Source organism: Mustela lutreola, chromosome 5, assembly GCF_030435805.1.
Source record: "Mustela lutreola isolate mMusLut2 chromosome 5, mMusLut2.pri, whole genome shotgun sequence".
Taxonomy (NCBI): Eukaryota; Metazoa; Chordata; class Mammalia; order Carnivora; family Mustelidae; genus Mustela; species Mustela lutreola.
In genome coordinates, this window is record NC_081294.1 from 125,143,520 (window position 1) to 125,171,080 (window position 27,561).

Sequence of the window (27,561 nt, forward strand, 5' to 3'; positions counted from 1 at the left end):
AGGTTTGCTGTTTAAGTATTTAATTTTGGTTATTTTCTAATCAAGTATGCATTTTATTAGTTAGCTTTATTAAAAACAAATGACCCTCCCCAAATCATAGTAGTTTACAATAACACATATTTATTTCTTTTTCATGATAGGTGTCAGTGGCTTTCATTCAACTTCTGTGGCTTGGCCACAGGTCTTCTCAGGTTCCTCTTTTTTGGGGACAACCAAAAAACAGGAACTCTTGATGCCTTTCAAAGGTTTCTGTATGTTATGTTCCCTCACATGCCTTTGGCTAAAGCTTGTATTGCAGGCAAGTCCCAAATCAATAGGAAGTATGTTGGCTTTAATGTAGAGCATGAACTCAGCTGCATTACTGGGCTTGCTAAAATGTAACACAGAGGCCGCTGGGGGTGAGGCAAGTTTTCAAAGGGTGTGGCAAGTTTTCAAAGGGTGTGGGCCTTTGGAATGCCAAGGTCTGCCTGACCACTCTGACGTCGGAATGCGCTGGGAGTTGCTTTCTTAGCACAACAGCGGCTCTGCCATCTAAGAGATGTATGCATTGTCCCTTAGGCTATGTTTAGCAGAACTCCTAGAACACACAGATTAGCATATCCTATCTTTCAGGTAAACAGATCCTCCCAGTTGAGTAAGACCCCCAGTCACACGGCACCTTTGTGTTTGAGAAACAGTGATAAGGATTTGTTATTATCCTGAAGGACCAATAAAAGCAGGAGTAAAGACGAGCAAAGGTACTTCGTCTCTGAACATTGACCCCTTTGGCTTCTCCTCTTTTTCAGAGCAAAGTTTGGAGTCATCTTTCATCTGTGAGTACTGGCTTGCTGGCCATTCCCAGCAGCAGTACTGTATGTGTCCTTCAGGAGGTCTCTGCATGCCTCGTATCCCTGAGTTAGGCGGGATAAAGCCCTTACTAGGAAGAAAAGAGAGCAGAAATTTAGCAGCAAAAATAAGATATACTAGTGGAAGGTAGCACTGATACCTTACACGAGATAAAAAGTTAAAATAGATCCATGGCTCATTAGTGCTCAGGAGATAAATCCACTCTGGGCAAATAGACATGTGTCTGCCAAGGGCAGAAATCCAAATGCTGACAGTTTTGCAGGGTCCGAAGGGATAGGAGATTTAAAGGCAGAATAAATGTCAAGAATTTTTCTGGAAAAATTATAGAAAATAAAAGCAGGTGCAGCAGTGGGCGTAGTAGCACTGTTAGAAAAGAAAGGTTAGCTGGTCCATATTCCTAAAACCCCCACAAAGTAGCAATTCTATTGTAAAATTTTCCTGCTCCCATTGTCTGACCACCGAATTTACTGACTCAAATATATGATGTTGTTCCATGTGTCAGAGGGCAGGCTCACATTATTTATAGCTAATAGCTTGTTTTATTCATCTCAGCCTAGGGAGGCTTTTGCTAGGGGGCTAAATGTATTTGAAGGCTGATGGCCAAAGCTGTCGTTCCCCTAGGACCATGGTTGGGTAGGAGCTTCCAAACTTGTTTCTCGGGTTTCTTTTCTGTACTATTTCTGGATTGATTGTAACCCTTTCTGATTGGCATGTTTATTCCGTAGCATTCTTAATCCATAGTCAGGTTACACTTAGGTATTCACAGCTATGTAGCTATCCTGTCTCCCTTGTATAACATTGTGTCTGCTCTTTAATTTTAAAATTTTGCTCTCAGGAAGCAACCGTTGCTACACTCCATTCTAAACTTTTAGAGGGTATACCTTATTGTAATTCCAGAGAACAGACGTGACATACACATGAATCTGAGTCTTAAGAGGAAGTTCCCCTTAATTATATAATATCACAAAATTAATAATTTAACATTTGAAAGATGGACATCAAATCTCTGGAATATGAAGCCACAACCACAAGATACCCATTAAGGGGAGAAAGAACAAAGGAACAATTAGCTATGAGAATAGAGGTGTTCATAAACGTGTAACAGTGAGTTTAGTTATGCTCTGTCATTGTCTGTCATGGACTTTATTTATTTATTTATTTTTATAAAGATTTTATTTACTTGACAGAAAGATTGCAAGCAGGCAGAGAGGAGGCAGAGAGAGGAGGAAGCAGGCTCCCCGTTGAGCAGAGAGCCCGATGCAGGGCCAGATCCCAGGACCCAGAGATCATGACCTGAGCCTAAGGCAGAGGCTTTAACCCACTGAGCCACCCAGGTGGTCCTATCATGGACTTTAGAGAGAGTCATTCTAATTTTGTTGATATAAATTACATTCAATGAGATGTATTCTTAAGGAGGCAATTTTTAAAATTTTTTTTTGTATTTTTAATTAACATATAATATATTATTAGCCCCAGGGGTACAGGTCTGTGAATTGCCACGCCAGGTTTACGCACTTCATAGCACTCACCAGAGCACATAACTTCCCCAATGTCTATAACCCACCCCTACCCGCAACCCTCAGTTTGTTTGTGAGATTAAGAGTCTCTTATGGTTTATCTTTAAGGAAACAATTTGATGAGTTTGGTAAAATCCAAAAGCAGTAACTAGAACTCTGGTCAGAGCATAGAACATTCCATCAGTCCAGAAATGCCCTCTATAATCCTTCTAATCTCCATTGACCATATGCAATGATTCTTTATCATGTTTCTTACTATAGATTAGTTTATTTGGTTCTTAAGTTCAGTAAGATTTATATAGTACCTACTCCTTTATGACTTGGTTTTGAGAGTATTTAATGTTTTGTTTATTGATAATTTGATTATCATATACCCTTTTTTCTTCTTTTACTTTTAACTCATCTTTGCCTTTATACTTTAGGAGAATTTATTGGAAGCATATAACTAAGCCTTGTTTTTTTTTTTTAATCGAGTTTTACAATTTATTCATTTTGTTTGGAGTTTTTAGTTTATTTAGTGTTTTGAAGTCTTTAATTTTAAATTTTTATTTAAAATTTAGGTATACTAACTTAATATTACTTTTATACTCGATCCATTTTTTGCTCTTTTCTTTCTTTCCTGTCTTTCCCATCCTCTTTTGGATTATTCCAATTTTTTTAATCAATTTATTTTATTTTATTTATATGTTTAGGCACATTTCTATTATTATAGCATATGTTAGAAAGCTATATAAAACATATATATATATATGTTTTTTGAAGGATAGTTGTCATATAATATTACACTAGTTTTAAGTATATGACATAGTAATTTTACAATTCTTACATTACTCAGTTTTCCCACTGAGCATGGGCACGTTATACAATATGATTGAGTATATTCCCTATGCTGTACTTTTTATCTCCATGAATGGGATTAAAAGGATGCTCATTCTTAAAACACATAATTAATATTATGACATGTAAGGAAGCTTTTTAAAAAATATTTAATTTATTTATTTGACAGAGAGAGAGATCACAAGTAGGCAGAGAAGCAGGCAGAGATAGAGGGAGGAAGCAGGCTCCCTGCTGAGCAGAGAGCCTGATGCAGGGCTTAATCCCAAAACCCTGAGATCATGACCTGAGTGGAAGGCAGAAGCTTTAACCCTGAGCCACCTAGGTGCCCCTAAATGTAGGAAACTTTTAAGTACATACCTCTGTTTATTGTATCTGTGCTTTTGTCAGTTTCCCTTTGCCATGTATCATAAAACTGCACAATACAGTGTTACTGTTTTTGGTTCAATTCATAGACTTTTAAATAAATTTAAGGTAGTATAAACTAAAAATATGTTTATATCTATCCATATACTTACCATCTTCTTGGTTTTCTTTCTTTATTATTTTATGCAAATGTGAATTTCCATGTGACCTTTTTTTTCTTTTCCTGAAACATGTACTTTATTTATTTTTTTTAATTATTTTTTTTTATAAACATATATTTTTATCCCCAGGGGTACAGGTCTGTGAATCACCAGGTTTACACACTTCACAGCACTCACCAAAGCACATACCCTCCCCAATGTCCATAATCCCACCCCCTTCTCCCAACCCCCCCACCCCAGCAACCCTCAGTTTGTTTTGTGAGATTAAGAGTCACTTATGGTTTGTCTCCCTCCCAATTCCATCTTTGAAATATGTACTTTAATATCCTTTATAATTCAGGTCTGCTGGTAACATGTTCTTTTCATCCAACTTTTGGAAGGACGCTTTTGTTTGATATAGAGCACCTATGGGAAAATATTTATTGTTCTTGTTCCAGCGTTTTACGGATGTTGTTTCATTGTGTTTATTTCTCTCTTTCTCACCCTCCCTCTCTTCTTCCCTACTTTTTATGAGAAGGCAGCTGTGATTCTTCTGTTACTTCTCCATAAGTATGAGCCTTTTAATCTGGCTTTCTTCAGTATTCTGTGTCTTATCTTTAATTCCCAGCAGTCTATTTTGTGTGTAGGAGTTGTTTCACAAGCTTTCTGGATCACAGGTTGATGTTTTTCACAAAGTTTGGGGAAGTTTTGGCCATCACTCTTGACCTCTTTTTCTGACCCATTTTCTTCTTTCCTCTTCTAAGAAACACCGGTGACAAGGACATGTATCATACACTGGCTATTTTAACACTGGCCCCTGACACTGTTTTTTTATTTTCCTCCCATCTTTTTTTTTTTTTTTCTCCTCTTTATTCTTTAGGTTTGGTCATTTCTACTGGACTGTATTCGAATTCACTAACATTTTCTCATGCTGTCTCTAATCTCCCACTAAACTCGCTCATTAAGTTTTTCATTTCAGATGTTTGTATTTTTGTGTTTCCATTTGTTTCACTTTCATAGATTTTTGTTTCAGTTCTGAGAGTCCCCATCTGAGTATTCATCATGTTTCGGTGTAACATCTTTGTCATATTTGTTATAGCTGTTTTAAAGTCTTGATAATTTCTGTATCTGGCTTGTATTGGGTTATGTTTCTGTGCACTCTTTTTGCTTGATGGTGGGTCCTGTGTTTTGCATCTCTCTTTTTATTATAGAGAGGCTATTGAGAATAGATAACACATTCTAGGAAGTCTTGAATATGTTATAACTCCAGAGTCTCCCCTCCTTACATGATTTCTGGTGTCTCTATTAGCGGTCATCCTGTAGCAGCTACTCTCTGTTAGGTCTTACTGAGGGTGGCTTAGTAGGTTAAGTGTCAGACTCTTGATTTTGTCTCAGGTCATGATCTCATGGTCCTGGAGTGTCACTGAGTGTGGAGCCTGCTTCCTCTCTCTTCTTCCTCTGCCTCTCCCCACTCCCATCTCTCTCTCTCTAGAAAACAAACAAACAAAAGACTCCCTGTGTACCTATGCCGCCCTGCCCTCAAGCAGTAGTGTGCATTTCAAGTGAAATTCTGGGGCTCCACTCTGCATATTTCTACCTCTTTTGTTACTTACTGGAAAATTCCAGCCAATTTATGGGTCTAGAACACAAGTATCTTCTCTGCAGTTCAGCAAACTGTATTCTGTTTGGCTTTTAACTTCCTGCATTTCAATCCAGAACATGGAATACATTCAGAAATTAATGTGAACATGAGGCTCCCTTCAATCATTTCCCTTTTCTTAGAGATCACATATGTGCTAGTTCATTTCATGCAAGAAGCAGTAGCCAAGGCAGGATTACACATGCAAAAGATATACTGGAGGAGGGATTATGACCAATACCCGAAGGCAGCCAGAGGAGGCAGGGAGAATCATCAAATTTATATAAGTCTTAGCCCTTTGAAGGAAAAGGGAAGGGAGGAGGCTGTGTAGGAAGTAAAATCTCAGTCTTTAGTACAATTCTATGAGTTTTGGTCAAGCATATGGAGAATCCTTAAAGCAAAGTTGCCCGTTAGAGGGCATGAGTATTTCTGCCCTAATTATTCATTAGTCAGAAGCAGCCCATAGGAAGTACGGCCTTGGCCAGAATGGGGTGGTAAGTTCATAGTGTAGCCCTGGGGTCCTCTATCATTTATGCTTTCTGCAGCAGGGCATGTCAGCAGTCCATTTTCATAGCTACTTGCCACTACCTATCCCCACCTGCTCTCTGCCCCAGATTCACTTCTCTATCCTAGTTTAAGAAGCAGTTCTTGTATGATTCTCCTGGGTCTGTCTTTCTAAGGGGAATCTTAGAAGGCAGTAGTTAGTTAAACAAATACAGCCCTCAACACTGCAAATGTTCATAGGGCTATATCCTATATTCATTGTCTCTCTCCTCTAACCCTCAGCTATCACCATGGAAGGTCTTGGTGGCTTACTTAGCAGTTTGACCCAAAGCTTTATTCATGAGTGTTCTGACTCCTTGGTAGTCATCTTTCTAGGACAAGTTTGCTCCATGTGCGTCTTCACAATTACATTAGAGGAATGGAGTAATGGGAAATCACAGGAAATGTCCAAGTAGGTCACATTGAATTCCATATGTATTCCTTCCGCCTCCAACATGTGTATCATCATGCCTGCAAAGATGTTCTCACCCACTGGGACATTTTTCCAGGTCACGACTGGTGAAATTATTAGGAGTTGGGCTACACCTTGCACTAGTGTCCCCCCTTCCTTTCAAGATTGCATCTTGATGGATAGCAGGTCAGCCAGTTCAAAATCTTGATCTTACCACCTATTTTTTGATTAATCCTGGTACCATTTGTCTTATTTCACATATTCTGAAAGGTGACCATTTCCATTACTCTCTGGGAGAACCCATAACAGCCACTCCATTTTTTTCCACTCATTATGGCAGGACACTTTGCTTCTGATAGTTAGATGCTGCCTTTGGCCTCTATATTTTCTAGATTCTATCATCCTCCTTACCTCTGAGAACACGATTCTGTAACAACATTTATTACCATGAGCCCTACCAACAGAAGACAGGTGCCTTTCAGTGTCTCAAAGATGATGGTGTTTCTCTTACTAGTGCATTACAACTGCTTTTGTAATTGGGGTATATTTCAGGCTTTCCCTTAGAATGCAGTTAACTGGTTTTCTAGCCTTACATAGTATATCCAGTAGCTTGGCCATTTTTGTGAATTTTTTGAATTCCTCTTCTTTATGTCTACCATGACAGTTTTGGCTTCTCTACTCTACTTATTACTGGCTATCATTTTCTCTAGGCTTCCAGGAATCATCTTGACAATGTATTAGCATTGTTTTCTGAGGTCTTTGTCAAGGTCTCAAATCCTTTATAATGGGATAATTCCTTCTTATCAATTAAACAAATCCTTTTCCAATCTCCTGTTCTGCCTTTTTCCATATAGAAGAGTCAGGATATCATCCCAATCATACTCCTCTAGCTCCTTCAAGTGTATATTGATTAGGTCCTACAGAACCCACTAGAAGTTTATTGGGAAGTGCCCTCAAGTTCCCTTGGGGACATAGTCCCTTATTTTCCTTACCATGCCTCACACTTTCCCAGCCTAGAGGCTAAATGGGGAGCTACTGGCAGGTATTGAATGCTGTTCATGATGTCCTATGAGGTAGTGGTCATTGCATCATTTTCAAGCAATGGAGGCATGCTAGCCTTTACTCAGAAGGAATGGGCCTCTCTTCTAGCCCAGAGGATTTAAGGGCTCTGGAGTTAATGTTTATGAGTTTATCAACCCAGATGTCCCCAAGTCAAGTCTCATGGTCTCACTCTTTTCGACCAAGAATCTATCACTGATACATCCTTTGTTGGAAAGACTGACAATTCAACCTTCTCTAGAAGGCTCTCTGCTACTATTAGAATTAATTTCTGGGCCAAATTCTCAGGGTTTTTTTGTTTTTTGTTTTTTTCCCCTGCCTCCAGCTACAGGAGATAAAAGCCTCTTTATAAGCTGCCAAGGAGGCCCTCTGAATTTTATAATTCACCTTCAGTTGGTGATTAATCACCCAAAGCCTTTTATTGGTCTTCTCTGATGCATCAAAGTCACTCAGTAAGAGACATCTGATGCAATTTCCTTCTAATACTTCCCTGGCTACTCAAAAGCCTGAGATACTGCACTTGTGAGTACATTCATTTGCACCAGCATACCAAACCGGTTCACCACAGGGTGAGTTCTAATAAATATGTTGCTATAATTGAAGAGCTCCAGCTACTGAAAGTTATGGAGTCCTCCTTGCCCCTTGTTAGCAAAGCATTCAGCTTTAGCGTCCCATAAAACTTATATACTTAGAGTACTACTGATACTGATTGTCTTAAGTCAGGAAAATGGACTGAGATGGAGATTTGTATGTGAGAAGTGTTTTGGTCTGTTTGTACCCTCAATATCAACATTTTTTCAGTGGAGTTGGGATGGCCCTTTAGAATGGCCTTCCCTTGAGACAAAGGAAATATGACTTTACACTCCTTGACAATGGGTAGACTTCTACTTTGGGATGGGGTATGATTTGAGTGTAGTTATTCTCTTTAGCTAAAGAGAATTTCTAGAGGGAGACTCAGCTACTGGCATTCTCAAAATGTAGGAGAATGTGTCTCAGTCCTGAAGGGTCTAAGTAAGCATGTATTATAAGCTACAGAAAGTGATTGAGAATGACATTGTATTGGTTGGTCACTCCTTGATTTTGCATTTGTAACAACATTAGGGCTTTTTTCCTATCTGTTTTTACTATAATTTCTGGGAGGATTAACTAAGTTGGTTCAGGTTTCATTAGCTTTTTTTCTGTACTGTCATTAATATTCATACAGGTGGCACTATATAAAGTTACATGTGTTAGAGTTTTGTTATTTAACATTTCTATAAGAATGAGAATGTATTTCTTTCAAGACACTCAGGATTTTTAGCAAAAAGATGGCTTTTTCTGAGGCTTACTAAGTCTAACTTCAGCAAGCCCAATTGCTCTGTAAGCTTTAGAAATATGGGCCATTTAATTAATTCTTGGCGGCTTTAAAGGAAAATAAAAAGAAGTGAAGAAAAAATAAATACCACCTACTGTTTTAAGTGGATTTTGTTCATCTTGCAGTCTGAAGTGGCCCATTGTTAATTTTGGAAATCCTTTACAATATTTAACTTTCCAATCACCTTTAATGCTACTGAGATTTACTGTCTAAATGAAACAATCAAAATAAGAGACAGTGATATAAGCGGCAAGCACCTCTGCTCTATTTTCTCTTTGCAGTAGGATAATAAAACTCAGGTCCATTGATCCAGGCACCACTGTATAGGAGTATCCCATGGCTCATAGCACAAAATCCCAAAGATAATATGTGCAGAATCACACTCTAATACAATAGTAAAAGCCCAATAGTAAGGTAATGTTCAACATTATGGTTTGAAGAAAGATTATTTTTTTTGTGAGAGATTGCACATTCAAACGTATTGAATGCTCAATGTGGCATTTATTTGGATGGGCAATGAAAAATTCATACAAATGTTCATGAATGATCACATGGTTGCACATAATGTTCAGCAATAGTTACCTAAATGTTTTCATATTTCCATGGAAAATTCATATATAAAGCTTGAAAGCACACATTTGAATGTATGATTAATGAAAATAGATTAATTGATATTATTCTACCAACATCTACTCACTCTAATCTTTACATAGATCTTAGTATTGTTTCCAAATATAAAAATAAAATGTGGCATGAGAGCGGTAAGGATATTTGACAGGTTATTTGAAAGAATGAGGATATAAAAGCGCAAATGAATTAGGAGCCATTTTATTATTTTTTCATAGATTGAAGAGAGACAGTTGTTGAGTCAGTCTTTTAGAAGCTTGTGAAAATAGGGGTGGCTCGATTAACTTTGAGTGCTTGGAAGAGTGCTGTGTTTGACACAAAAGGCAGAAGATTCTGCTTCTTTATTTCCTGTTTCACCCAGTGTGACTGCAGAGCTGAACCAAAATATTCCTATTCACTGGATAAAATTTTTAGTGTGGAGGATAAAATCAAGGGAGTATAGGTATTGTATACATTCTAAGTATCTATGGAGAAGAAGAAAGATGGCTGGGGAAATTCCTCACAAATTACTTTGACTCTTGCCTCAGGACCAATAGGAGAGGTTTAGAAAAAGCCCCCCCCGCCCCGCGCCTCCCCCAAATCAATCTGATTCCTGTAGATTGGGAGTTGGAATAGGAACACCTTTCCCAAAGTTTAATTATTACTGTGTATAATATTGCTTTCTCTTTAGGAATGTTAACACCAAAGGCTAAGGTTGAAAAATCTCTTACCCTTGTGTGATTAATTGCTTATTAATTGTCACACTAATTGTAGAGTTTTCACACATGATTCTTTGAAATATCTGAAGTCATTAGTGCTCCTGAGTTTCCACAGCTATCCTTATGTGCAGCTGATGTTTATGCCTTTGGGACAATAGTAAACATTCTAGGTATTTAATAGTAGAATAAAAAAACACTACTGTTTTCTTTTTACATCAGCTTTTCAGTGTTCCCTCTTCTGATGCTTTTTCTATAACCTCCACCTGTTCCTCTTCATAATAGCTCCTCTTCATTACACCCTATAAAGTATGTCCTTGTTAGTTTTTCAAACATTCATTATAAGTTGCCAGTTTTCTTGTCAGTATTTTAATAAGGCCTAAGGGATTAATGTAAATGGGATTCCAATGGTCAATTTTATGTGTCAGCTTGGAAGATGAAATTAACATTTAAGTTGATGAGTTCTGGGTAAATCAGATTGCTCTTTATAAAGTAGGTGGGCCTCATGAAATCAGTTGAAGGCCTGAATAGAACAAAAATATCAACCTCCCTGAGAAGGAAAGAATTATTTAGCAAACTCCCTTTGGACTTCATCTGCACCATTGGCTCTTCTCTGTCTTGAGCCCCAGGGTTCATACTGGATTTTGCCTCACCAGTCTCCATAATTGTGTGAGCCAACTTTTTACAATAAATCTCTGTCTCTCTGTCTCTGTCTCTCTCTCTCTCCCATCTTCTGTCTCTCTACATATTTATCTTATTAGTTCTGTTTCTCTGGAGAACCCTAATACAGCTATCATATAAAATTTGGCTAATTCAAATTAGATAAAAGTGCTTTTCAGAAAGTTAACCATGATTACATTGTTAGCTCCACTCCATGGTTATATCTAGGTACTTAAATTCTCTCTGCTTGGATAGCAGAGCCTGTTTAATGGAGAGATTATATCGCTGTGTTGCCAGGGCAGCTTTATGACTACACACCAGTATCTTTCTCAAGAAAGTGACAATGAAAGCAGGTTTTTTAATATTTGAAATCCCAAAATATAGCAAATGGGAAAGGAAGAAAGATGGAATTTATAATGCCTATAAATATTAATATCACCTGTTTTAGGAAAAAAAAAAGATTAGGTATAGAATAGCTTGATAATCAGGGCAAAAACTCCTAAAGTTACTGTTAAAACTTGACTTTTCTTTCAAATATTTCTGCTAAATACCTTCCTAGCTGGTAGAATCAGTGGGATTATGCAGTGAAATTTTAAACTTTATTATTTTTTTTCTTTCTCTTTTTTTTTTTACATAGTTTTGGCTTTAATTCTCTAAACAAGCAGCATCACACTTACTGCCTAAGAGCATTTTTTGGCTCCACAGTGTTGCTTAGGTATATTTTCAAAGTAGGACTCTGCCATCAGGACATACTGGAAAATTTATATAATCCTTTAAATTCTTGTGGATTTTAGAAAAGAACAGTAATCTATCAATTTTGTATTTTTTTTTCAGAAGTGTCCAGAGTGTTCCTCAGAAAAAAATGTGCATAGGCAACGAGTTTCTTGATAAAAAGTTTCTTCATCAAAACTACACAGAGGACTTATGCTTCCAGGTAAATTTACTTCCCTCCATAAACAACTAGAAAATTTGACAGAACATTTGTTTTCAGGTACTGGGTGGCAGATAACGCAAGAATGACTGTGACAGAAGAGAAACAAGAGAATTAACAGCTCTCAATCACTCTGGCTTTCTTCCTACAGGCAATTTTTTGAAATCCTAGAGCAGGGAGGGTTGACACAAAAGATGTAGTTTGAAGTTTGGAAAAGCCATGGTGGCTAGAATATTGGAAGCAGATTACCAGTGAAGAGAGAGTTACACAGAGAAAGCTCTGGAAATCTGCATAAGGATCCTTTGGAGTCTTAGACTGAATACCAATCTGTGTGTATAAGGTTAAAGTCTGTGAGAGCAGGCAAAGAAAAATTTCAGAGGAAATAATTGCAAAGTAACTGTAAGCCAAACAATTGCTGTACCTCAGACGGGGCCATGGATCCTTCTGAAACCCAACAACCACAGTGAAGAAACCTCATTACATAGGTAGGGCACTTAGTAGAGATGCAAAGCCATGCTTTAGTAATTGGGCTGAACTACTCCTCTAGAATAATTACTGTAGATTGAGGTCAGCAAACTAAGAACCAAATCTGAACCTTTGCCTGATTTTATAAATAAAGTTTTATTGGAACACAGCTTTTCTCATTATTTACATATTATCTATGGAGATTTTTGTGTTACAACAGAATTGATTAGTTGAGATAGAGCTCTTTTAGCCTGCTGAACTTGAAACTGATGCTGTTTGGCCTTTTTACAAAAACTTTGTTGAGTCCTCCTCTAAACTCACCCCTAGTGATAGGATTTTCATGCAACTCAACAGCCTGTCAAAAAAGTTCAATATTGTTAAAAGTCAGACAACAAAATTCAGTAATCAACAATCTAAAAATTACCAATGCCTGTCATCCAATGAAAATATTGTTTGTTTATTTAGCAAGGGTGAATGAGAAAACACAAGCATCAAAAACAGGTAGGAAGGACTGAAGACACTTAGGTAAGGAACTACCAATCTCACTTAGCCTAGGGTTCGTAAGACTCTACAGAAAAACTACAACAAACGAAGGAGCAGGGGCTAATGAGCATAGAGTTGCTTCCAACAGACACACTCCTACCCTTCCACCAGCTCAGTATTGAGGGAGCAGGCAAAATGTTCCATCTCCCAGTCTTTCTCTGGGAGGGTTACATCTGCATACTTTGAAAGTTCTGCCTAAGTTGTCTTCTAAGTTGGCTATATCAAGAGCTATAGATACCATTTTGTTTCTATTTTTATCATTAGTGTTCAGAGCATTCTGATTTTTATTGTTGCTTATATGTCCCATAGTGATTTTAATGAAATTCGGGAGATGGAGATACCCTTAAAATTTGCCTCATAAGTGAGAGATATACTATATGTATTTTTGACCTTTGTTTTATTGAAATCATCATCATCCTGAATTTAAACTACAATGCTATCATTATCCTATGAAGAGGGGTTCTCAAGTTAATAACTTCATGTCCATTCTGTTTAGATTTCCTCCCATCTTCCCATGGTATGTTGGGAAGATGATCTATATGCTTTGGCTAAATATTATTATACAATTTTACTTTAATTTACTTTACATGTTTAATACACTTACATGATTAATTGTATTCAGTTTATATTTTAGTATAACATTCTATTTTATGATTTTATGTTTTTACATATGTATATATTTATCATGATAAGTGTACTCCTTAATCTCCTTCTCCTATTTCCCGTATCCCCCAACCCATATCCCTTCTGGTAACCATAAGTTTGTTCTCTATAGTTAAAAGTCTCTTTCTTGGTTTGTCTCTCTCTCTCTTTTTTTTCTTTGATCATTTGTTTGGTTTCTTAAATTTCACATATGAATGAAATCATATGGTATTTGTCTTTCTCTAAATGACTTATTTTGCTTAGCATTATATTCTCTAGTTCCATCCTGTTCTGTCCATCCAAAAATTTGCTATTTCCAAATAACAAAATTTTATTATTTTTTATGGCTGGAAAATATTCTGTTGTGTATATATACCATGTATTTGATACTCATTCATCTATCAGTGGAAACTTGGACTGATTCCATATTTTGACTGCTGTATATAGTGCTGCAGTAAACATAGGGGTATATGTATCCCTTTGTATTAGTGTTTTTGTATTCTTCAGGTAAATATCCAATAGTGTGATAACTGGATCATAGGATAGTTCTATTTTTAACTTTTTGAGGAAACTCCATATCGTTTTCCACAGTGGCTGCACCAGTTTGCATTCTACTAACAGCACAAGAAGGTTCGTTTTGCTCCACATCCCCCCCAACACTTGTTTATTTCTTGTGTTTTTTATTTTAGCCATCCTGACAGGTATGAGGTGATATCTTATTGTAGTTTTGATTTGAATTTCCCTGATGATAAATGTGTCTGTTAGCCATCTGTGTGTCTTCTTTGGGGAGATGTTTGTTTATGTCTCATTGAATTATTTGGTTTTTGGCTGTTGAGTTTTGTAAGTTCTTTATGTATTTTGTATACTAACCCTTTATTGGATATGTCGTTTGCAAATAATCTTTCATTTCATAGGTTGCCTTTTAGTTTTGTTGTTTCCTTTGCTGTGCAGAAACGTTCTATTTTGATGTAGTCTCCATAGTTTATTTTTACTTTTATTTCCCTTGCCTCAGGAAACATATCTAGAAAAATGTTGTAATGGCTGATGTTGAGAGATTACTGTCTGTGCTATCTTCAAGGGTTTTTATGGTTTCAGGCCTCACATTTAGATCTTTAATCCATTTTGAGTTTCTTTTTGTGTATGCTGTAAGAAAAGGGTCCACTTTCATGCTTCTGCATGTTTCTGTCCAGTTTTCCCAACACCATTTGTTGAAGAGACTGTCTCTTTCCCATTGGATATTCTTTCCTGCTTTGTCAAAAACTAATTAACCATATAATTGTGTGTTCATTTCTGAGTTTTCTGGTCTATTCCATTCATCTGTTTGTGTATTTTTATGCCATATGATGCTATTTTAATTACTACAGCTTTGTAATATAATTTGAAATCTGGAGTTGTGATACCTGCAAAATATATATATATATATATATATATATTTACATATATATTTTATTTATATTAATAAATAAAATCTTAAATATATATACACACATATATGTAAATATATATTTCTTATATATGTAAATATATATTTACATATATGTGTGTATATATATTTAAGATTTTATTTATTACTTAAATATATATATACACACATATGTTTATATATATGTATATACATATGTATATATACACATATGTGTGTATACACATATGTATATGTATATATATATATTTAAGATTTTATTTATTTATTTGAGAGAGGGAGAGAGAGAAAGAGAGAGAGTGCGCAGCAGCAAGGGAAGTGGCAGAGGGAGAGGGAGAAGCAGGCTTCTCACTGAGCAGGAAGCCTGATGAGGGGCTCTATCCTGGGACCCTGGGATCATACCTGAGTCAAAGGCTGACGCTTAACTGACTCAGCCAACCAGGTGCCGCTGTGATAACTCCAGTTTCATTTTTCTTTTTTCAAGATTGCTTGGGGTATTCAAGGTCTTTGTGGTTCTGTACAAATTTTCGGATGGTTTGTTCTAGTTCTGTGAAAAGTGCTATTGGTATTTTGATAGGGATTGCATTAATTCTATAGATTGCTTTGGGTAGTTAATATAATACTCCAGTTTTCACTGGATTAAAAGTCAGGTACTCTTACCTGAAAGTTTTAGTTACTTATATTTAAACCTTTGCCATTGTTTTTTCAACACTAGGCTTTCTTTAAAAAGTTCATGACACCTAACTGGAATATGATAACTTCGATGACCCCAGACCTTGGTGTAAAGACATTTTTTAATCAAGTTTTGGCATTTTGTTTGAGCTTTAGCAATGCAGATTATAGCATTGTACTACAGTTCTGAGATGTACTAAAAAATAAGAGGCATAAGGCTAATTGTACCAGGTGGTGCATTTTATTTGTAATGACAAAGCTTATTACTACCCAAAATGAGTTTACTGTAAAAGAATGTTAAGAATTCCTATCTAGTGCATCACCAATTTCTTTAATTACCCCTATTAATATGCTTTCACTAGCAATACATGGTGCTGACAAGCTACCCAGAATTAAATATTTAATGAATACTGCACCTTTCTTATTAAAGGAAATATTTAAATATAGCACAAGGAAAAAAATGAATATAGCACAAGGAACTTTAAGTCCAATAATCTTCAGTTATGTGAATGAAGATTAAAGAACATATTCTCTCTTAGGGAAGTTGATGGTATTTGCTGAGTTTCTTTAATAATAAAAATTGGATTCAACAAAATATAAACAATACAAATAATCGTATGTTTAAGAGGCTTAACATTTTAGTGTGTTAATTACCTTCAAAGATATATTCTGCCTCAAAGCTTCTTTACATGCTGAGGAACATATTGAGGAATTATAAACATGTCGTGTAAAATATGTTGTCATATATTCTCCAGTAACTAGGTTTCAGAAAAGCCTGCCCAAGGCTTAAGAAAAAATCAGAGAGCGCTTTAAGTGTTATCTGCCTATATAAAAAGCAGTAGTTCATTGATTAAATGAATTATGATAACCTAGTGAAATGCAGAAATTAAAATGCATATGTATAATAAAATAATATGTAACTAGTAAAATAGCATTTTTATAAGAATATTTGATGTTAGTAAAATATTCATGATACTTAAAATAAAATGCAGTTGTTAAATAATTATGTGTACTTTGTGATAAAAATAGTACAGATGAGTATAACATGTTTGTATATATGTATATATAGAATGTGTAGAAAGTCAGAGAATGAGAGAGAGAGACTGACTCCTTTAGCACCTTTAAAGAATTATAACCAAGTGGTAACAAGCATCATTGGGGTAGTGGGGTTTTGTGTTCTTATTTTTCTTATGCTTTAAAAATATTTTTAAATTTTCATTATGAATATATATAACTATTATAATAAGACAATGACAATTGCAAAAATTTTCATTAATAATCATAAAGAAAATATATTTATTAATTATTTAATATAAGCCATAACTAATAATTGCTTATTTCAACAGAAAAAAAAATCTTTGTTTTTTCCCCCCCCCTAAAATCAGGTAGAAATATTAACCAGTGAGTACTATATATCCTAGATTTTATAATATTGTTATATGTTATAATTATGATAACTCCTAATCTACCTGCTCCATTTTATACCCATTCTTCTATTTACCACCACGAAAGGAACCTGGTAATTCCTTTGTATCTCATCTCATATGTTAATCTCACAAATGAATATGAAATTTGTGGTGGACGCTACATATGCCCCCAGGAAACATGCATTCCGTTAGAAACCAGGAGTGTTGTGTGATAATGACTGACAGCTGAGTGCTTCTCTCAGAAATGCTTTGTCTGAAAGGAGTTGAGCCCCCCAAGCCTCCATGATCCCACCCCAGGAGTGGCCAGCATCCATCTCTGGCTAATATGGGGCAACAGAGGGCTAGCTGCTATGCCTTGATTTAGGAGTTCTCTAAAAGGCCATCTTCTTCTTAGATAACTGTGGGGTTGTCTGATGCTTGCGTTCCTGTTGTATCTAGTTCTTCCTTCTTGTCTTCCTAATCCTGCCTTATGTACATTCTCATAGATACCGTCCTGAGAGTATGGCTCTGTGCACTTCCTGCACGCACATCATTGTCTCTGGGCTTATTTTGCAGGGAACACATCAAACTGATTATACAAAATTGCTTCCTGTGAATATTTACTGGAATTACGCAGGAAATGTTAAGGACCTAAGTTTGAAGGAGAGCCTATTTTCAGTTCAAATTCCACATGAGAGAGATTTCTTTCTCCTGCCTTCATAGTTAACATGGCAAAGGACCCTGAAGTAAGTAGGGCATTTCAGGATATAGAGAGCTGTAGCCTAAGAAGACAGACAGTCACTATTTCTGTGCAAAACAAGTAAATCTGTCAGTCAGCATATTGCAGAACATATCAGAGGGATGCAAAGTCTTTGTGGAAATAAGTTGATGTAGATTCTACTTAAAGCAAACTGTGGGTTGTTTTTTTTTTTTTTAATTTCAAAGGCTATGTATTTGGTGGTAATGGCTCATAAAATCATTGTCAGAAGGAAAAGGATCAGCAGAGTTGGGATAATTTAATTTAATTCAATTAAAGAAATACTTATTAAATTCATCCTATATTTTTCTAGCACTGTTCTGATGCTGGGAACAGAGCCGCCAAACACAGAGTAAAAAAAGGAAGAAAAATCTACTTCATTACTGATGATAAATATTAACGAGAAAAATAAATCCAGTGAAAGGAACACATAATGCTGGGTGGGGTTTGAGATTTAAACAGGATGAAGAAAGAAAGAGGAGGTCTTTGACTTCACCCCGAATGAGTTGTTGGAGCGAGCCATTGTGTTTTCTATGGGAAGAAAATGAAAAATAAATTTTAGAAAAGATTATGATAGAGACTGTATGGGGAGTGACCATGTGTTCCCATTTCCTAACTTTCTTAATGAGGTGAAATACAGAACTTCTTACCTATTTCTCCCCAATTCCTCACTGTTCAGACCCCTCACTGTTTCAACTCTTCGGCCAGTCCTGTCTCACATCCCCACAGTTCTGGAAGCCTTCTATCTAAATTCAAATATTATTCAGTCTTTAAAAAGAAGGAAATCGTGCCATTTTTGATAATGTGGATGAATTTGGAGGACATTATGTTAAGTGAAATAAACCAGACATCAAAAGACAAATATTTCATGATATCGCTTATGTGGGAGCAAGAAATGTCGAATTTAGAGAGACAGAGCATAGAAAATTAATTGCCAGGGGCAGGGAGGTGGTAGAAATGAAGAAATGTTAGTCATAAGATACAAACTTTTACTTATAAGATAGGTAAATTCTAGAGATCTAATATACAGTGGGGAAGGTATAGTTAATCTATTGTGTATATGAAATTTGCTAAAAGGTGAGATCGTCAGAGTTCTCACCCCCTCATACACACATATATACTTTATTTCTAGGATTTCTGACTTCTCAAAGATTTTTCTTCATAGCACTCTGTTTTAAGAAATTCCTCTAGACACAGTTCTATAATTTCCTGTGCTATTTCTGCAACATACTTAGCTATTAACATCAAAATTCAGGTATCCTAAATGGATAAAACCAGATATGCACTACACCTTCCATATATCATCTTAATTCTGGTTGTTTCTGCCTGAGTTTCTTACATCTCCACAATTTACTTTTTTTCCTAATGCATCATTCACTATCTTACTCCCTCTTTCATCTATTTCTTTAGGTGATTTTTGCATCCTTAGTGAATGCCATCTTTGACACTTTCTTTCATAAGAGTCAGGTTGGCTCGTGGCCCAGGAGACAGCAAGTTATACTGGGTTTTCTAATATACTTCAAAAGCCCTGAATTGCATTCTGACATCAAAGAGCCATAGAATGATAGAATGACAGCCCTAGATTGTACTTTGAGAAATCATCTAGTTTAATCCCTCTCCTTCTAAAAGGTTAATAATTGCAGTCGAGGTAGTGGCTAGTGTATACTTTTTTTTTTTTTAGGTCCTTTTACTTTCACTCAAGCCAACATGGATGGCATTTCTCCCATCTCACAAGTTACCCTATTCCAATATTTAAATTCTCACAGAGATCTATTTCTTTTTCTTCTTCTTTTAGGAAATACACATTTCCTTAGTATTTCCTCTGGCTCAAGTATTATGAAAACTTGAGAAACAATTTGTTCATATCTCTGTCATTTAATGGTACTAACTTTATAAGATGGTCATTATTGTGTCGTGATGTCTTCACTAGTAGAGTAGGTACAAAATTCATCGTCTACAAATACGAGTTGCCCAAGTAAAATTTTCGTTTTCATAAGTGGACTTAGGTATTGGGTCCCAACTTCTGCTTTTATTAGAAAATTAGTGCCAACTTAAGGTAAAAGCAGTTTTCTCTGTCTCTCTCTGTCTCTGCACCGACCCCCCCCCCCCCCCCGCTCGTCCCCCGTTCTTCTAGCGGTTAGGTAATCTGTCAGTTGGGTATTTTCCTTTCTCCTCCATTGTTTCCCCCTTCTCTCTTTTGGGTTTGGAAGATGAGTGAGGCAGTGGGCAGGAACTTATATGCCAATCGTTGAATTGTCCTTCTGTTTGCTCTGTAGTTCCGCAGGTGAGCACTGTTGGGAGGCCTCTTCAGACCTACTTTTCTACTCAGCCTCATCCTGAGGATGCAGAAAACTTGGAGATATTCTCTCATGTTATTTCAGATTTAAAAGAAAATGGTGGTAGTAGTGTACACAGAATAAGGGTTTCTTTTATTTCTTTGTTTTTGCTTCATTTGCTTTTGTCTTAGTTTTGCTTCCTCGAGTTTCTCATGGTATAGAAGATACTGCTTTTCTTGATCCCAGAATCTGTAAAAAGTATATGGATTTATCTCCTGATACACACTTCCTCAAGAACCCTGATGGATCGAGCAAGGTGCAGGTTTGCATCTAGTATGAATATCCACTTTGATCCTCAGTATTTTGCTATATATCATGCTATTTTCTCTTTTGGGGTTTGGAAAAATGAACTTTTATCCTTCAGGCTATAATTTATAGTAAAAAACTTCATGTGTTAAGCCCTCCAGATCTGAGAGGGATGTAAGTGCTGGCTAAGGTTCTGTTCTTATGGACTTTACATGGCTCTGAGGTCTGGTCCTGAGAGCTCTAAGCCATCCTGAATGTCTGCTGTAGGACTTCCCACAGTCTTGGTCTTCCCTCAAAGTACTGTTTCTTCCCATTTGCCCAAAGTAACCAAAATTCTAACCTGAAATGATTCTTTCAGAATTAGTATTTCTTCTCCACTCAGGCATTTTGTTCTGTTAGCTATTCAACTTTCAGATAGAGGCTATATATCACCAAGACTCAGGATAATTTCTCTTTGTGTATAGAGTTTTTATTTTGTTTTGTTTTGTGGTGAGGTTATGCTTTGCGTAATAACCCTTTTGAAACATAGATGAGTTCCCTTTACATGTCATAGTGTACATCCCATAATGAATTATAGTAGCACAAACTCAGGGTACAAAAATGTCATAATATTTATTTCTATATAACAGAAATAATAGTGACATGACTACTAAACTTTTATTTTCCCCAGAAAGAAGAAACTTAATCTGATAATTTGCAAACACACACTATCATTTTGGAAATTAAAAAATAAAATCTTTTTAGAGAGAGAGAGAGAGAATGGTGGTGAGGGGAAGAGGGAGAGAGGGAATCTTAAGCAGGGTCCATGCCCAGTGCAGAGCCCAAATGTAGGGCTTGATCTCATGGCCCTGTAATCATGACCTGAGAGGAAATCAAGAGTGGGTCACTTAACCAACTGAGCTATCCAAATGCCCACTGTTTTGGAAATTGAACACAATCTCAGAAATTTACGTTCAAACAAAAAACAAATAGCACTGTATCTTTGTTTTATTGTATGAAAAAAGTAATTTTTATTATGTCTCTTTATTTTCCAGTTTTGAATACATTTATTTACAATGAATGATACAGACTTTATGTATACTATATTAAGTATGTGCCATGTAATATGCACTATATCTCCCTATCTTTATTTCTCTCAGTCTCTCTAACCTGAATATGTGTGAATGGCTGTGTATGATACAAGTTAGAATTCTGAAGCTACGATTGCTCTTGTTCAGTCTACAGTGGTGCTGGTGTCCCCACAGTATGGTGTCACAGTCCAAAGTAATTTCCAAAAACTTAAGTTCTTAATTCATATTCATTAAAGATGAAGAAGGAAAAACAATGCTCAGTGTATATATGCACCATTGCTGTCACTCCAGAGCTGCTCTTGTTCTTCCTTCTTTACTCTTCTTTCCCTCTCAAAAGAAGGAAACTCTAGCAGCCCCACCCCTAGCCTTCCGGGTTCACACAGAGTCCATGAGGTTCTATAGTCTCTGTGCTTAGTATAGCATCATATAGTTTTTGTACACACTTCAGCCTGTATTTATAATATACTGAAGTCCGGACTAGTTTTGTTTTTTTTTTTAATGGAGAAAGTCCAACAATTGAAATGCATTTTCTCTTCTCACAAAGTAAGAATAAGACTATTCTCATTTTCAAAGTCAAATTTTAATTTTGAAATAAAATAGCATGTTATTTATAAACAGATTACTGCATAATGACCATGTCTGGTCATTTATCTTGGAATTTTTATTCCAAAAAAAATTCTGAATCATTTATATTACTTTCCTATATGTGAGGTCTTACAGTGATATATCATCTCACTAATGAATCTGATCAAATGGTAAAATTTTCGTGAAAGGTTTGCATACTATTTTTATCTAGCAGATAAATAATTGAAAGAGAAATATGGTGTAAGTTTTGGCATAACAAATACAACATAATTTATCTTAGCTCATTTTAGTTGCTATGCTTTTCAATTAGATTAGTGTCAGCAGCTTACCTCTGTTGCAGCAAAACCCTGGAAGATTTTTTCTGATTATTACCAGTGGGTTTTCTTGTGAACATTGCCTAAGAAAGTGAGTTTGTATGTGCGTGTGTGTGTGTGCATGTGTGTGTGTGTGTTTCTTCTCCACTGGTATTGACAGCCACTGGTGTTTTCCTTATTTATTAGCCCATCATTTATAGAACCGTTCTTAATCCTTCAGTATTACTTCAAATATATTTGCTAGGCTGGGCATTTTGCCTATTTATTTTCATTTTTATTACTTGTACAACATCCAGCATCCCAAAATGTATTGAGAGAGTATCCTTATATATCATTAATTATTCTTACACTTTAGTTTAATGTTAATTTTTACTAAAAAATATTGCTGGGTACATATGCTCCAGGTCTACCTTAAAAATAGTTTCACTTATCTTTTATATTTTTAACTTTTTAGGAAAGTTCCCTATCTAAGGCAAATTTTGCTCCTTTTCTAAAGCAAAGTTTGCCACATCCCATCCATTTTGACTCCTCTCATTCTCATCTAGCAACTCTGCTAGGTCTCCCTGACAGTGTGATCAGACTCTTGTCTCTTCAATGTCTGAGCCAATGACATTCTTGTACTATACCGTTTATGATCCATTTGGGCAAGGTGGTAGATGAAGGTACACTGAGAGCTATTTCCCCTGCCATCACTGTGTGACGGCAGCCCTATCTGTTCCCATCATGGCCACCTACCAGTGTCATGGTAGTGCTTCTCTTCTTGCCTGCTGATTCCTTTGCACAGGATTCCGAAGTGACCAAGTAGGAACCATAGCTTAAGGGAATCTTGCTGTAACTATGCAGAAAATATTCTCCCTTTAGAAATAATACCTTCTGTATCCCTAAAGGCCAAAGAGTCAGGGAGACAGGTAGCACAAAGAGAGGGTGTGGAGCAGGATTTTGGCCTCCATGATTCATGGATTTTGGCCTCCATGATTCATTCCCTAGTATTATACCTGTGACTATGTTACTAGGCAAAAAGGGAGTTGAAGTTGCAGATGGAATTAAGGTTGGTAACCTTAAAATATAGAGATTATCCTAGATAATCCTGATAGGTTTTATATGATCACGAAGTCCTTAAAAGCAAAAGAGGAAGGTAGCATAGTGTCAAAAATGTGTCATGGAGGAAGAGGTGAGAGATATTTGGAGTATGAAAGACTCAACCCATTGTAGCTGGTTTTGAAGATGGAGGAAGGGACTGCCAGCTTAGGAATGCCAGTGGCATCCAAACCCTGGAAATGACAGCTCATAGCCAGAGAGGAAGAGAACTTCATTCCTACAATGGCAAGGGACTGAAATCTGCCAACAATCTAAATAAGCAAGGAAATATGTTATCCCCTAGGTCTTGCAGAAAGGAATATAGTCCTATTGACCCTTTGATATTAGCCTAGTGAGAACTTGATCATATATCTGAACTACAAAACTCTAAGATGATAAATTTATGGGTTTTTTGTGTCCCTTGGCATATTTAAAAAGAAAAATTATCATTGTATACTTTTTTAAAAACAAGATATGGAAGCAGTCTCTATAAAGACATAAGCTAAATACAGAACATCCTTCAATGAACATTTAAACAAAGTTTCCTTCAATAAGTATTTAAACATGTGCAACTTAAGCTAAATACAGGATTTTATAATGATAACACAGCCAACAAAGAAAATAAACTCAAATGAAAACAAAACATAAAAGCTAAAAATTTTCTGTTCAAATGTTATTTTCATGTCATGATTTTTATAAAGGAAAACATTACATAACTGTTAAAAAGCCCATAAAGATATATATAGATATATAGATATATACCATAACGATTTATATAGATATCTATATCTATATATCGATATCTAGATATCCATATCTATATGTATCTTTATGGGCTTTTTATATATATCTATATCTATCTATAGATATAGATATCTATCTATATCTCTCTCTCTCTCTCTCTCTCTATATATATATATATATATATATATGGCCTTAGGAAGAACTAACAACTAATTGGTCTGATAAATATATAGAGTATTCATTTGTTGGTTTGAGTTGACATGTATCTGAAGGCTAATATACTTAGGAATTAATGGTCACTTTGTGTTGATAGGTACTTAGTTTCTATATTTTTAAAAATTTCTTTCTGTATTGTTTGACTGCTTTACTCTTTTATAATAAAATGAAAAGTCAGTGTTCTGTATATCTATACACAAAAAGTGTCAGAGCCATGCATACTACTTAGGATGGGTTCTGAGGGTTTTACATTGCCTTGTTGAATCACTTTGGTGAATCTTGCCAAGACAAGCATATCTGATGAGTTTTAGAGGCACTCTCAGTTCGTGAGAGACAGATAAATTTGACACAATTGGTTGATAAATCTACACTGAAAATTTAATCACTGGGTGAATGTGGAGATATAATAAATAAAAATAATGGTGTGATCTTAATGACTAGTGCCACTGAGCCTTGATGGTTTGATGGTTCCACTGTCACCAAAAGGATAGACCTATTTTCTGACAGACATGGTACTCAGGACAAGAATTCTATAGGGAGACCATAGAGACAAACTGTCACACAGTGCTCTTAGATTCAAAACACTTTTCTCATTCTTTCTTCATGCAGAGTACAACAAAGTTACTAAATTTCAGTTATTATTTATTCTTCCCAAGTGTGTAAGGTACCCAATTATTACCAACTTTATTTACTTTCAGTTTATGAATTGTTTCTTAGAATGGGTGACATCTATGGGTAGATAATGTTTTCCTTTAATAACCTAAACTCTATTACTGATATTCTTTATTTTAGTGGCTGCCCATTACTGCAAACATCAATATTTAATATTGATATTTTGAGAATATCAATATTTAATATTGATATATTGATGATATCAATGTTAAATCTAATATTGATATATGATATCAATATTTAATTTATTTACATTTAATTAATTTATTATGGTCCTTACACAGAGTATTGACTTAATAAAATTCTTTAGTTCATGGTAGCTTGTCAATATCATAAATACATACAATGCTACATTTTTATCGTGTTTAATTATTTTCCCTTCTCCCTCTTCCCCAATAATATTCTCTTTCACATCATGCAGGAGGAATCTTGCTAATATATCTAAAATATATCTTTAGATAAGAATATACCTGAAAAATATTAGTTTGCTTTGTAATTTTATTTATATCAATCAAATTATGCTAAATAGTTTTCTCATTTTTTATACTCAGTGTTATGTTTTTAAGCAGAATACTAGATACCATCACTGCATATGGACATACATTTTATTATTAATTCTCTTTATGATGACAGCTCAGTTTTCTCCAAATTCTGCCACCACAGAGAAACAAAGAACATACTCAGGAACTCGGTGGGGATTGTATATTAAAGCTAAGCCTTGCAACACATACTTAATTTCATAAAAAGAAAATCCAAAAATTTCTCTAAAGCAGTTGTCTGATTTATGGTCTTACTGGCAGTAAATGTTTCCATCTTTCTATATTCTAGTAGCCCTTGTTATTATTCAATAATTTCTCATATGTACTTATCATTCAATAATTTCTTCATGTACTTTTTGTCTTTGGTTAATGAGGAATCCTCTTTTTTTTTTTTTTAAAGATTTTATTTATTTATTTGACAGACAGAGATTACAAGTAGGCAAGAGAGGCAGGCAGGGAGAGAGGGAAGGAAGCAGGCTTCCTGCTGAGCAGAGAGCCCAATGTGGGGCTCAATCCCAGGACCCTGGGGTCATGACCTGAGCCGGAAGCAGAGGCCAACCAGGCACCTCGAGGAATCCTTTTTTATATAATAACATTTTTACTTCTATGCTTAATGCTTTTGGGGAATTTTTAAAAGAAATGATAAATATGAAGAAAAGTCATAACAAGTTTTGAGTGACCGATCAGTACATATTTAGTCATCATTTGAACTGAATCTCACTACTACACACAGTCTTACATTATGGTAATTTTGAAGTGTCACCCTCTTGGATATGGAATGAATATCTGTTCGGTTTGTTTAAATATAAGTCTTTATGGTTTCCTTCCATACATTTAAAAAATACAGCATATTCAGGGTGCGTGGGTGGCTCAGTGGGTTAAGCCGTTGCCTTCGGCTCAGGTCATGATCTCAGGGTCCTGGGATCGAGTTCCACATTGGGCTCTCTGCTCAGCAGGGAGCCTGCTTCCTCCTCTCTCTCTCTCTCTGCCTACTTGTGATCTTTCTCTGTCATATGAATAAATAAATAATCTTAAAAAAATACAGCATATTCAAAGGAAATAAAAATATTTCCAAAAATCATTTTATTTTGGGTAGGTGTCTAGATCATGATACATTTCCCTAGGACAAAGGTTAGTAAACAAGGTGGGATTTGGGAATAACAGGTGAAAATTGGTAACCAGAACAGATGTTCATGCTACCTTGAATAACATTAAAATTCTTTCCGACTGCATATGCAGTTGCTTTTCTGTGATGTGTGCTTGTTTCTAAGCACTGTCTGTGAAGTGGGGAGGGTAAGTGGAAGAAGTTAGCTAAAGGCACTCCAGGTAGATACCATCTGTCTGAGGGCCAGTATATGCTGGGCTCAACAGTGTCTGTCGCAGTATTGCTCGATAAGCATCTCATGATTCAGAAGGATGTGAACTTATAGATTATTCATTACTGAGAAGGGATAGCCAGGCTTCTCTTACTTATCTAAGCTTTTTGTGGCATTATTTCTCAGGTTATTACCAGTACAGACAATATAAATCAGCAGATAATTCTTCTTGGCCTTTCGTAACCAACACAGCAATTTTTGAATTCCAGTGACAGAGATAAATAGGGAGGTGGAAAAGTAGGCTTTAGAGTTGTGAATTGTGAATGTAGCTACTTTGCCCTTCCCAGTTTGGATTTGCTATTTTGTACCATTTAGTGTAAAATGTTTCTGTTAAAAATATATATATATATATATATATATCTCAGAGATATATCTAGATAGATAGATAGATAGATAGATCTCTGAGAAAGTCATTAGAGAAATATAGCTCAGGGATTCTGGGTGCATAGATGCAACTGGCTGAGCAACAAACTTTCTTAGGGAAAACATATACAAATAAATCATAAGAATAGTTGTTTTTTTTTTTTTCAATTTCTGTCATTTGCCAATGAATTATAGCTTGTAAAACATCCAAATATATCAATTCTAGGTAACCTTTTTCTGGTTTTTGTTTTTACCAATAAATAAAAAAATAAACACATACACAAATATGTCTGTATTCATTTGCAGAATTATTGACTTATAATTCAGCAGACTCTTTTTTTAAGTCACTGGATTACTTTTAATAAATAGCACCATTACTTGACTAAATGGTTCACCAGGGGTCTGCAAAACTCCGTATAAATTCTCTAAAGAATAGTTCACATTCATGTTACTGTAAAATCCATTCCCTCTCCTCCTCCTCCCCCCGCCACC

The 27,561-nt window shown here is 35.8% G+C and overlaps 1 long non-coding RNA gene across 1 annotated transcript in view; it reads left to right on the forward strand.

The window, feature by feature from the left end:
* LOC131832495 (uncharacterized) overlaps positions 1-27,561 on the forward strand; it is a 152,869-nt gene that overhangs the window by 17,035 nt on the left and 108,273 nt on the right. Inside the window, exon 2 of the long non-coding RNA XR_009354072.1 lies at positions 11,537-11,626. This is a non-coding gene — a long non-coding RNA (uncharacterized LOC131832495). The remainder of the gene's footprint in view (positions 1-11,536; positions 11,627-27,561) is intronic.